This window comes from Anastrepha ludens, chromosome 2 (assembly GCF_028408465.1).
Source record: "Anastrepha ludens isolate Willacy chromosome 2, idAnaLude1.1, whole genome shotgun sequence".
Taxonomy (NCBI): domain Eukaryota; kingdom Metazoa; phylum Arthropoda; class Insecta; order Diptera; family Tephritidae; genus Anastrepha; species Anastrepha ludens.
Genome location: NC_071498.1, coordinates 82542172 through 82557730, shown reverse-complemented (window position 1 = coordinate 82557730; position 15559 = coordinate 82542172).

The window sequence follows — 15559 nt, the reverse complement described above, 5'->3', positions numbered from 1 at the left end:
TCGTTCCCTCTTGGCAAATCAGCTCCCTTAGCACGACACTGGGTTGCTAGCTTTAGAAATGTTTAGTAAAAAGGGAGGAAAAGTAAAATTTGTAGAAAAAACATTTAATTTTCAAAATGGTCTGCTTACCAGCAACAACCCGCTGAAGAGTTTTTATCGGTATGTCCAGGACTATGGTAGTATGACATGAAATACATACCGCTTAAGTCAGGACATGATAGAGTAGTTGAGGCAATCCGAGATCGATAAAAGGAGAATTTAAAAAGCTTTATTTCTTATGTTGTGGTGATTTAGAAGGAATTCATGTTTTGAAAAGAGCATTTCCCAAAGTGTTACGGCAGGGAGAATAATGGGATAGTGCCGACGCAATCTATAACATTGCAGACCTCATTATAAGAAAGTTAATATTGACTAAACTTGTTTCCAATGGATGGATGAAGTGTCCAGAGGAGGCTTAGCGAAGTACAGTACAAGCATGAGAAAGTTTCTCATAAAAACCAAACGCCTTTCGGATTCAGTTTAAAACTGTAGGTCCCTCCATTTGTGGAACAACAAGACGCATGCCTCAAATAGGAGGAGGATCTCGGCCAAACACCTAACAGAATTGTACGCGCCAAATATTTATTTATTTTTAACGAAATAGTTTCATATTGGTGAAACTTTGCAACTTCGCGATCGGTTTTAAATTTAAAAATTAATTCACAAAATAAAATCCTGGTTTAAGTGAAATAATTTCTTGTTTTAATATCAGACTTAGATTCAAATATTAATTAAAATTTATTTTTTAAAGTGTTCGTTGTTTGCTTCCATTTAAGTAAAAATACTTTTTCTACCATTTTTACCAAAACGGATTTAATTTGTTCTCCTTTATTCACCTTCTTAAATACAACCTTTTGTAAGGGAGTGTCAAAAATCGAATGTCACTAGTGAGCAAACCTTTAATCATTGAATCATGGGTTGTATGCACGTTTGCATATTCATCGATAAAATATATTTCTGACAACAGTGGGAGAAACAAAGATTTCCGTTCGAGGACAAGACTTCGTGCACGAGCAGTGAACAAACGACTAGAAGTTGTCTCACCGGCTTGGATTTTTCTTACAGGGCATAGTTACAAATGTTTACGTTTTTGCCTACTGGGTTGCATGTCGCTTCCTTTCACCAGAGAATGTTAATGGAACATTTACATATAAGTACTGCTCATTATAGAATAATTTGTAGCAATTAATAATAATTACAACAAATTAGGTTTATGACGTACTTTTATAAAATATTTTTGTAAAAATTATTCAGTAAAGCAATTTACAAGAATTTGACAGCATTCGCACTAAGAAAGGCAAGCACGCAAAAAGTACAAGAATGCAAAACTTATACGAACTAGCAAGTTTTCATGATGCGCCATTCAAAAAACAAAAAATAAAATTAAAATAAATAAAAACAAATAAAGAATAAAAATTTCTAACTATACCATGACGTAAGTATAACCTTTTTTTATTATATTACATTGATTCTATTTGAACTTTTAACTACAGATTTTACAAAATTCAGCTTTTTATTCGCATATTGTGTGAGCATGTGCTTGTAAATAGATATCTTCTTCAGCTGGTTTTCAATGCTTATGTGACGACTGTATTTTTACTCTGATAGGTTAAAACAATGTGTATTAAAATATATTAGTTTAAACTTTTCATCTTTAGTTAATTAAAAAAAATCATATTTAATAAACCGTGTATGGAAGAGGACGCGTAAAAGTCAAAATAAAGATTTCCATCACTCAAAATAATTTTTATTAGCAAAAAACTTGTTCAGAAACAAAATTGTATGATTAATTTGACGCAAAGATGAAAAATATCATTTCTATGGTCCTTACTTTTTTATTGCAAAAAACGTAATGATTGTTTAGGAAATCAATCAGTATTTCACTTTTTCGCTTTTTCACATTTCGCCAAACATTAAAATAGAAACAAAATTATGACGCTTTTTTATCAAAACAGAAGTACGTTAACGTTCACTGTTCATCGTTGATCAACTATTCATCACCGTCATGGAGCCGTCACATTAATCGCTTACGATCTAGGCGCTAGGGAACCATTACAAAAGTAAAAATGTATGCGGTAAAAACGAGCGACTTCTCCCAAAATGAAATATCACTTTGTGCTCTCAATTTTCCCTTTCCTGCAAGTGTTTTGCATAAGAACGAAAACCGACGTTTGTTGAAGTGAAACTTCTTAGGCGTCGATGGACGAGCGAGAATGGAGAGTAAAATTTCAAGGCCATGCAAAGTTTTGGGCATTTTCGTTCCACGAGAGAGAAAAAAGATATAACGTAGAGGAAAAGGAGAGAATACACTTCAGGCTATTTTTCTGAGTTTTTCCTTGTGGTTGCTAATTTCTAGTGAAAAATAACACTGCCTACTTTTTGCCGCTTATTTGTTGGTGCAAACTTGTAGGAAATATATTTTTGGTGCCTACTTTTTGGCGTTATATTTCCTTGGTGCCTACTGTTTGGGGCGTATTTTGGTCCCAATTTTTGAGAAAAACGCGTTTAAAAGTTTGAGAGTCAGCCGCGCTGCCTTCCCGAACGCTCGCACCTGTCAGAGCTAAGACGGGAGACTAATTGGACAATAACTCCAAAAGTTTTGCTCAGATCGGCTTAAAATTTTGGGAATATATTCCTGAAATGTTAAACAATAAGATAAGACAAAAAAATCGATTTTTTTAAACTTGAAATTATAAATTTAATTTATATACATGTTTTTTTTATTTCTTTACAAAAAAAAAAGAAAGATATTCAAGGCATACTAGCTCTTATTGGTTTTGCTTTGGTCCCTAGAATTTTAATATCATGAACAAAAATTGACATTTTAGAATAATTAAATCAAAATTTGACAAATTACAGACTGAATAAATAGAAAAAACTTGAATCAGTTGCTCTGCTATGACAACCTGTTCATTGTGCCTAGGTTGTATTGCTTAAACTGCCACATCATGCGAAATGTCTATAAGTAGAATAACATTTTACGAAAAAACTAATAGCGCTTTCTTTTCTCAAATTTCACCTGCATGCCATACGCCATGTGACAATGTTGTCAACATTTTCACAAAGATATTTAATATAATTAAATATATGTATATAGCATGACATATGTATGTACTTCCATTTTTTTTTGTAACACAAATAAATAAAAATCAGCTGAACATTGATCACTCTCACATTTTGTAGAGGGTAGAAAGTGCCACACATTTGCTTGGTCAGATTTCAAAAGTTTGAGAAAAGAACCGAAAAATTTGGCAGCTTTGGTTCAGGGCGGAATAAATGTGAGATTACTGCGAAAAAAGACAACCACAAGACAAGTAATCATAACTTGAGTTAGTTTTTGATAAAGTCGAATTCATAAAACATTCAGAAATATGTAAATGAGGATTACCTTTTATTTTCTTTATAGTTTTCCTAAGCACATTTAAATTATATAAGAAATTGAGTTCGTTGGGTGGTTTACACCCTCACTATAGTAACGCCGGGTTAAAAACAACCTATTGACACAACCGTCTTCTACTGTTTTTGATAGTGATTGCAATTTTTTCGTTCGTTAACATTTTGTGGTTTTCTTGCTTTCGAGAAATCTCGCTCTTGACTTCTGTTGCTGACTGGTGATGGCTAATTTTCTTATTAAGCAAGTCACACTTTCGCAGCGCATTTACTCAGGCCCACCGCCCGCGACTCGTATCGTCAGCATAGAGTATGCGATAAAAAGTACGCGAAAGAGTACACTTCGTTGTAATACATTTGAGTTTAAATAGATAACTGCAAACTAGTCGTCAGCTACGCGTACTTGTCACTGCATGCATGCAGCATGATGCCTAACGTACAGCAGGGGTGGTTGCTTGTCTCGAGTACGATATTAAGCTCGTAAATACATTTTTCAGTGCTTTTACACATATTGTAATGCAAAAATGTCCGCGGAAACGTTTGTTTTTTACAACCGCAATTTATAAGAATATGAGCTAATTCATTCACGGGTGGTAGTATTTTGTTTTTAAATGGTAGGTTTTACAATTACCACTAGCTCTTTAAAATTATTGTTACACATTCTGTAAAACGTTTGAAATGTGATGTAGATTTATGTTTAGCTGCTGGATGATAATAAATGGTATATAGCCATTGTTTTCTTTATCTATTATTTTTACTGCATAGCTTCAAAATACTTTTAGCTTTCAAATACTAAAATTTAAAGTTTAATTGTTCTGTGTGAATATTGTCTAAGCTAGCCTAATAGCTTTGTCAATATGGTCGGTAGCACTTAACTCACAGTTAACTACAAAGTTAAAATTTTTGGATTTTACTAGTCAACTTTAAGGCACTGACATAAATTCACAACTTCGGAATATCGCATAATATAACATAAACATAAGTTTTCTATGAGACTGATACGACTACACACAAGTACTTATAACGTTCGATGTGATTTACGTGAGTACCTGCCGACTTTGGTCTTACCCCAAGGTGCTCAACGTCACAAAACTCTAAAAGCATTTATGGTACTAATTGGTGGGGCCTCGTGCCTGTCTACACCTTTGCCGTCTTTTGGATGCCGCACTCGGTTGCCATGTAAATTCACATACATATTCACAGAACTCAGATAGCTCTACTGACGATTGGGTATCAAACCACAAATGTCCGCAAGTTGGGTATCCTGTCCACAAGTCTCTGGTCAGACTTCGTAGTTGAGCTAGGGACTGGTGACCTTAGGCTAGACAAATACATTTTGAAATCATCGGTATAAGAATCAAAACCAAATAACGGCAAGGGAACAACATCAAGAGGCACATCGCGCCCAATAATGGGCATACACGCCAATTATATGCATATACAGGGTTGGCCATATTAAACTGACCCATTGAGTAACCCTATAACTTTTTACTGTAATTTCAGATCAGCTAATGACATACCGCGTTGGAAGCGTCAGTCGAAGGAGATTTATACCATGAAACAGTACACCCCAATAGAACGCGCTGAAATTGTTCAGCTGTACATTCAAAATTCCTTCTCGATTGTAAAAACGCAACGTGCGTGGAGAAAAAAAAATAAAGTGAAAAGTGCGCCCATTTCTCCTTGAACGGAACCGTAAATAAGCAAAATTGCCGTTTCTACGCCACTGAAAACCCTCAAATTATTGAAGAGGTACCTCTCCACGACCAAAAAGTTACAGTCTGGTGTGGCATTTGCTCTGATATGGTCATTGGGCCGTTCTTCTTTGAAAATGGTCAACACCAACCATTGACCGTCAATCAAGAGCGTTATCGGGCCATGATAACCGATTTTGTGATGCCGATTGTTCGTGAAAATGGTATGGAGCACTTCTGGTTTCAGCAAGATGGCGCACCACCACACACAGCACGAGCCACCGTCAACTTATTGAAGACTTTGTTCCCTGGCCGTTTGATATCAAAAAGCGGCGATTTTGACTGGCCGCCACGATCACCGGATTTGACGCCCCCGGACTTTTTTCTTTGGGGCTATTTGAAATCTAAGATTTACGTCAACAAGCCAAAGACACTAGGCGCACTTAAGGCCAATATCCGACGGGAAATAGCCGCCATATCGGCCGAGACGCTGGCCAAAACTATGGAAAACGCCGAAAAACGGGCACATGAGGCTATACGAGCTAAGGGCGACCACTTGCGCGATATCATATTCAAAAAGTGATGTAAACGAATCTCCTTGAACTAAATTAAATGTTTTTCACAATGAAACACAAAAAAATGTTTCTTTTTCCATATTTTTTTAATAATCACATGGGTCAGTTTAATATGGCCAACCCTGTATATATACGAGTATATATGTACATGTACGTTTGTAGTATAAAAAACGAAGTTTTTTGGAGAAATTTAATCAAATTTTCAATCCCGATCACTAAGACATTATTTTCTTCACATAATGGTTGTATGTAACAGCATAATCACCGCGAGATAGATTTGGATAATTGTAAATCAAAAAGGCTCAGAATGTTGCGAAGAGTCCATTTAGCCATGAATGTTTTCCGTTCGCACGTGCGCGCGATAATTCGAGTAGAAACTTATATACTTTATGGAAACTGCGAACATATTATTAGGGTGGGTTAGTATTGAAAATGGGTGAAATCTGTCAATAATCGCGCCCAGCTCCCATATTACGTTAGTTTTCAAAAAATAAAGAAATTAAGCAAAATATCTCATACAAATGAAGAACCCAGTAACTTTTTGGTAAATGCGTTTATTTCGATAATGATTTAATAAAATTCGCCTTAGTACTTGGTATTGTTTTGTTCCCTTCTCATTTGGATTTTTTTGGGTCATCCTAATGTGCATAGAGTTCACCACTTTAACCTATCACGTTTGAAATAAATACATATATGCATTCATAAATATGCTTAGAGTTAATATTTTTTTGAGTAGAATATTAAACTAGTTGTATATGTTCATATGTAAGTATATTTTTATTTAGACATGAAGCTTTGCACGTCTATTGTTGTAATATATGCAGTGGCGTACATATACAGGTACATATGTGTGTTGTGGGTCAATGACAGCGTTGTATAAAACACTTTCCCGTGCATGCCCTTTTCCAATATTAATGCTCCGTTAGGTTATTTCTGAAGAATAATAAAATGTTCATTCCCAAAGAGAAAAGTTTGGAAATTGCAAGGGTGGTCAACGGGCGACCGCTTGTGATTCATGCCCACAGTGGGTTTCGAATCCGGGCTATATCGAATTTCAGTGCACAAAATCATTCGGCTACGGTGTTCGAATCGCCTACCTTTTGTATATTTAATTAGTTTTTTATTATTTTCAGCTTTAAAATTCTCAAAACTCGTTTTCTTGTTGCGTAAATTTTAATTAGTTGCACACAGATATTTTTCACCCTACTAAATTAATGCAGGAAATGGAAATTTTCCTTCAAATTAAATGTTACTTTACTCCTACGGATTCTTCTTGGTACACGAACTGAGCTATGGAGTTTGGTTAAATATTACAGGTTGGCTGAAAAGTATTAAAGCGACACCCATTAACCAGTATAAAAATCATAAATTTTACGCATTTTTAATATTTCGTCTTTTATTTAACATACAACAAATTTTATTTAGATTTATCGATTTATTCTTTATTTACACGCTATTTGAAGTTATATTTTCACCGGCATTATTCGGGGTTGATCAACAAACGCAAATAGTGTAAGTGTTAAAAGAAACTGCCATTCATATCCGCCTGTGCACTGATGAGTTTCTGGAAGTTAGGTTTTGAAGAGATGGCTTATTTGGTTATACAGATTTTGAGGAAAAAAACGAAGGGAAAGAGTGGATAAGAGGGAGTGTGGATGGTGACCGAACGATAACTAAATTACGGAGAGCTAAAGAGGAGGTGCTGAGGAGATTCCACCTCACCTGCGATATAGCTGACGCAGAATTTACTCAAAATAGTGCCGAGTCTCATAGTCAGCTTATCTCGCAGACAATGCTCTGTAAGGGCTCGCACAAAATTCGGAAGCTGAGGCTTTGTTGACTTTAGAAGCATCCTTGAACGCCTCCGATCCACCCGTGGTCAAAAGGAAGTTTGTGTTTATTGCAAAACCCATCTTTGCAGTAGCAGACCACAGATATTCAAGAGATCTAAATTCTCTCATTTCCCGGTTGAATGTAGTTCTGCAGTTGTTCTCAACATAATAATTTAAATTGCTAAATATAAATTAAATTTTATTTAATAAAAAATAAGAATAGCAAAATAAACTCATTTTAAAATTCTTTCAAAAATAATAGAATAGTAAAATACGAGTACACATTAAATTCAGGAAATAAATCAACTGGTGAAATATTGAAGTATTCTAAAAAACTGCCTGTTGGGTCTGTACTTAAATGTGTGTATGTATGTGCGCATTTATGACTTTTATTGTTTCGAGTAATATTTTTTATTATTTGTAATTTTTCAACCCTTAAATATTGTGTGGGAGCCTTTGGCAGTATTTCTTCAGCTCTCGAGGTATATTTGTCATGCAATATTTGAATATTTGATTTCCAATTGCATTTATTTCACGCTTAATACCAAATAAATATAAATCCAGTGAAAAGCCCTATATTACCTTTTATTGTTATGCAAATAATTGATTGCAATACCAAGCTATGCATTCTTTCACCATTCATTATATCAGCAGTTTGTCTAATTACATTTTGCTATAGCAAACGCCAGCCTTACTTTGCCGACCATCAAAATTAATCCAATTAGTGAATGTGAGCGCGACATTTGAATTCGCTATGATCCCGGCCATGTGTCACAAAATGCTGCTGTACTTATTACTTATGTAGATATTTCGTGCGGTTATCAGTAACGATGTCGACCGCAGTACCGAATGAGATAATATGATTTTTATGTGTGCATGTAATTATTATCCGTAAGCACGTCCGTGTGCGTGTACAGTATGTTTTTAGAATGCTTCATATTAAACCCAGTTCGATATACATTTCTTGACTGTCTCTTAGCTGGTACCAATACATATAATTGACCTTTTTTGGGTGTTTGGCCGAGCTCCTCCTCCTATTTGTGGTGTGCGTCTTGATGTTGTTCCACAAATGGAGGAACCTACCGTTTCAAGCCGACTCCGAACGGCAGATATTTTTATGAGGAGCTTTTTCATGGCAGAAATACACGAGCTTTTTCATGGCAAACGCTATTAGCAAACACTTTTTCTTAATTTCATCGAGATTCGAACCTACGTTCTCTCTGAATTCCGAATGGTAGTCACGCACCAATCCATTCGGCTACGGCGGCCGCCACATCTGAGTGGACATATACTGGTCCAAAATAACCCAGTTCCTTGCCTATTTTACTACAACTCTATTTACTATACGGTATTGAAGGAGTTTAGTAACATTTAAGCTGTCCGTCGGGGTGGGAGACATGACTCTAATGAAATTTCCGAAAACTATAGCGCTAAATAATTATACTTATCTTTGAATTGTTTATGTGTGTGTACGCATTTTGATGAGTTTGGCATGAGTTTGAGATGGCAATAAAAGTGGTCACTGAAATTGGCGCTATTTTGATGAAGAATGAAATAAAGCGAATGACAGCAAAGCAAGACCCTGCCTAAGAGAAGAAAGTAAGGAGATTATAAAATGGAAGGAGCTTCCGGTTTCAGCGTAAAGTAAGCGGCAGAGATAAACAAAGAATAATAGAAAATATGTTAAGTTACGCAATTGTTTTCTTAAACATCTTGCAACGTAAGAATCGTAAATTCTAACTAAATAATCTTGCACACAACAATTGTTCAAATAGTGAAAAAAGAAAAAACAGATTTTATATGTACGAGGGCTGCCATATATATTTCTGTCCTTGGGCACTCCTAGTGTTGTCAGGCGCTATATGAGATTTTTATTGGAAACGTTTTGATGTGATATTAAACCGTGAAAATTTTCGTACCGTTATTTTCCACAATTTTCCATGTATATGAACAAGACAAAAATGCACCGATGAACTAAAACCACAATATGGCCAGCAAGCACCACCCTTAAAAAACCTGGTACAATGAATTTTCTCGTAGTCGCAGTTCGCACACCGATGAATCCCAGGAAGGTCATCCAAAATGAGTTCGTTTGCCATAAGCGAAATGATTGATCTATGAGCGAAAATGATTGAGCAAGATTATCATTACATACCGTTAGATTGAGACATCGTTGAGCATTATTACTGACCGTTATTCGGCTCTTTGCGAATTTGACTGAATCGACGCATGAGCTGAAGCCAATTGTGGTTACGAAGCGGTTTGTTTACGAAAAAAACTAAGAATATGAAAAAATTAACACAATGTCACTTCGTTGCGAATTTCTTCTTGCGATAAGATTGTGTTAGTGACATACGAAAAAAACCAACACAGCCTTCGCTCAAATGGCTTCGTTGCTATCTGATTGGATGAGTATGTGAGTATATGTGAAATGGTCGTGCAGAATTCGGTTGCCGAATTCACAAGTGACGTGGCAGTCAAAGTCCCTTCACTATTTTCATTTTCACCATAGCTAAATAGCTGATTAAAGTGCTTCAAAAATTGGGTCAAACGAACGCAAAAATGTACTGATCATCATGCAGAATATTTTGTAAAACAATAAAATTATTTTCAATCAACAATGCTTGTTTTCCATTATTAAGCCAAAAATATAATTAACAGCCCTTGTATAATCGGCCTTTACAAAATTCACAGTAGAAATTGGTATTGCAGAACTCACGTAAATTTGAAGGCTTGCCACATTTTGATGCTCCGAAATTAGGTGGCAGAAAGTTAACAAACAAAGAGATTTTTTGTTTTTCAAATATTCAATTCAAATGCAAACCCAAGTAGAAAAACCCAAAAACTAAGATTGGTTTTTGGCAAAAATCAGTGAAATGAGCTTAAAGTATCACTAGTTCAATGTTGTCTTTACCAAATTCTTTCAGTCTAAGCTCTATTCGAAATATTTATTTTGACTTTTATGCGAGCTTTGCTTGTCTGTTTGTATGCTGCAGCTGCCCATATGATTGGTATACGACGCTATTTGCAAAAATTATATTATAAGTTTTCCAAAAGAAATGGACATCCAGGAGCCTTAGTTGGAATATCATTAAATTGTATATTAACATTTTTTTTTATAGTAATACCTATTATAATTGGGGGACTCGGAAATTGATAAGTACAATAGGGTAATTAATTTTGAGTCACCTTGTATCTAGTTGATTTTCTTTCAGGTTTGTAAAAATAGCCATTACTTATGCACTTGGAAAGAGGGAACTTGATCTTTAAGCAAGTTATCACCGATAAACTTAATTTTGCAATAATATAATATATGTATATTAATATAGGCCAGAGCTGTTATCAGAATTGTCTTGCATATATGTTTTACTGTCTGCCATTCTTCTACCAGCCAGTTAAACAGTGTAAATGAGATCCTTCATCAGAAGTATTAAGGTCGGTGAATATTGAAGTTTCAAATAGTGTTTAATTGGTCACATACTCTTTCAAAAGCTTCAAAATTAATGGAGTACGATTCCTTGAACTGAGTAGGAGTTGCTTTGCTTGACCGAAAGCGGTTAATTTCCCAACATTGTGTTTTCTGACGAGAAAATTTTTCAAATTGAGCAATTGGTAAACTCCCGAAACGATATCGTTGATTCGAGTATTTGAGTCATTGATTGGCCACCAGGAGGCAGCACCCGCCATAGGTAATGCTTTGGGCTGCTGTAACCGCAGATGTGCACTCTCCAATCGTTTTTATCGAGCTTGGTATCAAGCTAAATGCGAAATATTATCGGGAAAGTATTCTGGAGGTTGCCTTGAAGCCGTGGGCAGACAAACAGACAAACAAACGCGAATCCGATGAATTATTCCCTTTGGGCCATTTTGGAGAGTAAGAACCGAACAAAAAGATTCACCCGTCTCGAGGCGCTGAAAAAAACCACTGTCCGCGAGTGGGTGAAAATACCTGATCTTCATATTCGGGCAGCTTTCGATTCGTTTCTGAGCCGTCTCAAGGCCATAGTCAAAGCAAAAGGTAGTCATATCGAGCAAAAGTAAATTGATTCTTAATTTTGTATTATTTAGCATAAAAGTAAATTGATTCTTAATTTTGTATTAAGTCAGTCCATAAGTTCTGCGTTTTTAAAGGTGATTTTAAAATTAACAAAAAAGAGGTTTAAAGTATTTATCAATCAATAATATATTTCCCTTCATTATTTACAATGCCTTCCCAACGTTTAGGCAAATTTTACATTCCCTGCTCAAAAAGTTTTTTGTACTTGGAGCAAATCCCTTTTTATAGCTTCTTTTGAGGAGTAGCTCTTGTTATTCATATGGGATTGAAGTCCACGGTAAAGCTAATAATCACAAGGTGCAATATCCGGAGAGTATGGTGGATGCGGCATTAGCTCCCATCCGAGCTCGTTCAGCTTGCCTAATGTTTGCCTTGCGGTATGCGGTCTTGCGTTGTCGTGATGAAACAAAACTTTGCATCTATTCACTAAAGACGGTCGATTTTTTTTAAGTGCCTCATTCAGGTTTGATAGCTGATGGGGATAATAATCAGCAGTTATCGTCTGGTTTGGTTCCAGAAGTTCATAATAAGCAATACCGGCCATATCCCCCCAAATAGACAGGAGAATCTTTTTGGGGGGAAGGCCATCTCTAGGGGTCGATTCTGGTGTTTCATCTTTATCTAACCATTGGCTTTTGCTAACAGGATTATTGTAAAGGACCCATTTTTCATCACTACTAACGATACGGTTCAAAAAACTTTCATTTTCAAGCCGTTGCAGCAGCTGAGAACACACATTCACTCTCTGCTGAAGGTTGGCGACGGAAAGTCTATGCGGAGCCCATTTTCCCAGTTTTCAAACCTGACTTAACAGGTGCCTGTGCACTGTTCCATGCGATGAATTTAACCTCTGAGCTATCATATTGACTGTCATATTTGGCTCAGATTCGACGAGTGCGAGCAAGGCGCCGGAGTTAAAGACTTCACGACGACCAGCGCGCGGGGCATCCTTCACGTCGCAGTTACCACTTCGGAATTTTGAAAACCACTTTTGCGCAGTCCTTACACTCACGGTATTCTCTCCGTGAACAGTGTTTATTTCTGCAGCAGTAGTTGTTGCATTTTTACCACTTTTATAAAAAAAAAATATGAAATATGCCTCTTAAACGCATTCGAAGATTCCATTTTATTTTTAAACAACACGTGCTTCTATCCGCGATTAAAATCACTTGCTGAATGCACAAAATATCAAAGAAAATATAAATAGTTCCGTTATATTCAGCGATTAATTTTTTGTATTGTACACAAGTGAAACTATGGTTAAAATACGCACTACTTATGGACTGACATGATATACTATAAGACTCCCAGTTGAGCACGTTAAAGTTAATAAAATGCTTTATTTTCTTACCATTGTTTGAAGGTTGCCAACTTTTTGAATGAATCTAGTATGGCCAAACAAATTTTTTTTATTTTTTAACAACTGATTAAAATACTGAAACAAAAATAAAAACATTTTGTCGTTTCCGTTTTACACGCTTTTAAAGAAACATCCCAAAAGCACCATTTCAAATGAGGCGAGATCCTTAATAATGGCCACATAGCGGCTTCGGGCAGTATAACGCAATTTATACCTTCTCAATATTATATTTTCTTGATAAATTTGTATTTATTATATATATATACATACAATTAAATATATGTAATGTTTAATTTATAAAGAAATGCAATGCGTTTTGAGCCATCAATAATAGTTTTACAGCTAGTATTTTAAATGTTTCCGAACTTTTAATAAATGTTACTCATACGCCGCGTATCCACAAGGGTTTTTCAGTAAGAGCGCTTCAACTTTTGAACTTTTTTGAATAAAACACAAACGGTTTGACTTTTTTGACTAATTTTTTTTTATTATCGAGTTTGAACATATACATTTAAGTATGAAATTCGATTTCTTTTGCATGACCACCGCGTGCACGTTTTACGAAGCCCAATCGTTGAACCCAATTTTCGACCACTCTTTTGCATAAATCGCACTCTTTTGCATAAATCGCACCAATGACTTCACATAACCCCAAAGAAAATAGTCTAGAGGCGTCAAATCGCACGAGCGCGGCGGCCATTCGACCGGTCCATATCTGGAAATAATGCGCTCATCGAACTTACTCTTCAACAAATCAATTGTAGCGTGTGCTGTGTGGCTTGTGGGCCCGTACTGTTGAAACCACATGTCGTCTAAGTCCATACCATTCAATTGCGGCCAAAAATAATCGTTTATCATGTCGCGGTATCGATTTCCATTCACAGTAACGTGGCGATCGTTCTCGTCAACGAAAAAATATGGGCCAATTACGCCGCCGGCATGTAAACCGCACCAAACAGTGATTTTTTCGGGATGCAATGGTGCCTCATGAATCACGTGTGGATTGCTTTCTGCCCAGTAATGCATATTTTGCTTGTTGACAAAGCCATTGAGCCAAAACGGGATGGCTTGTTAAATGGACCGTAAAATGGCCGTAATGTTCTTAAAGTAGCAACAACAGAACGATTATTTTCATAAAAAATTTGCACGATTTGCAATCGTTGCTCAAGTGTGTAGCGTTCCATGATGAAATGTATACTAATGAGGTTTACAAATGACAAGCGAAAAATAAAAAATATTGCGTCGTTCGCCCTCCCTATCGGAAAAAAGTTGAAGCGCACCTATTGAAAAACGCTATATAAGGATAATTAAAATAAGTGCTCGCTTTAAAAGCAGCTTTGTATATTTTACAATGTGGGAACGTCTTTTTGCTTAGAACCAACATGGCAGAGAAAGTATGGAGAAAAAGACTAGAAAGGCAAAAAGTTTTTTGTTTAATTTGTGAAAAATCTTAAATTTTTTGGACTAATCATAAATGTTAAGAAATCAAAGGTTACAACAAAAACAACAAAAAAAAACAAATAAAAAATATAGCTGTAGGATATATATGTAGTATGTGTAGTACATATCGCACTTGTTACGTTAAAGTGTAACAACTCAAAATTTCCAAATTTTAGTTTTTTGCAAGAAAACAATGTACAGTGGTCATCTCTACCCACTGTAAAAATCGTTCAGTGGTTTGTCTAGTCTTTCGTAAAAAAACCGTTATGACACTCTCTTTGTTCTCAGAATTACTTCTTTTGCCTCAACTAAAGAGTTACATTTTTAGTTGTCTCCAAGTATTTGAACAAATTTTTGTCACATAAAGTGTAACATTATGAATTGTGCCTGTTTACAACCAAACGGTTTATTTAAAATATACCACTAAGTGTATAAAAAAATTTCAGGAAAAGAGTAACAACTTAAAAATTTGTTACTTTAGCGCAACTACTAAACAAATAAGAATGAAACAACCGTTATATAGTTTTTAATGATATTTTCGTGCAATTACATATTTTTTTAATAATATATTATTAATATTTACGGAAACAGTTTTTCGTCTCTACTGAAATGTTCAGATTTTGAGTTGTTACGCTTTAACGTAACAAGTGCGATATGTTTGGGACTCAATTGTATGCGTATCTTCCGTCCTTCTTTTTCTCCTTTTCTCTACCCCGAACGAAATACTTGTAAAGTGTATAAATATTGTGCTTCAGCGCTGAACAATGTAATAAGTATAAATTTCACCTCATACACCAAAAGTTGCGTTGTAATAGTGGTCTAATACAACCCTTGTCACTGTAGTTGCTTGATTTTCTTACAACATTCATTGAATGCTGTAAATTATTTTTTTAGCTTAGCAATGAGTTGGGTTGACTGCTTTATTTGATGTGAATAATTGATATTTAATGCAACATACTTTAGGTGGAAGTAATGGACGTGAATGGGGACGCCATTAGTCCCGCCGGAAATCCGCTAGCTCTATTTCCATAACTAGCTCAACTAATCCGAATAAAGATAGAAAGTATCCATCTACAAATTTCAAAACAAATTTCCTTACCAATGCAACTCATAGGTATTACTAGTTTGAACTGGTCTGGTAGTAACCGAAGTTAGGTCCGCTAAAACGATAT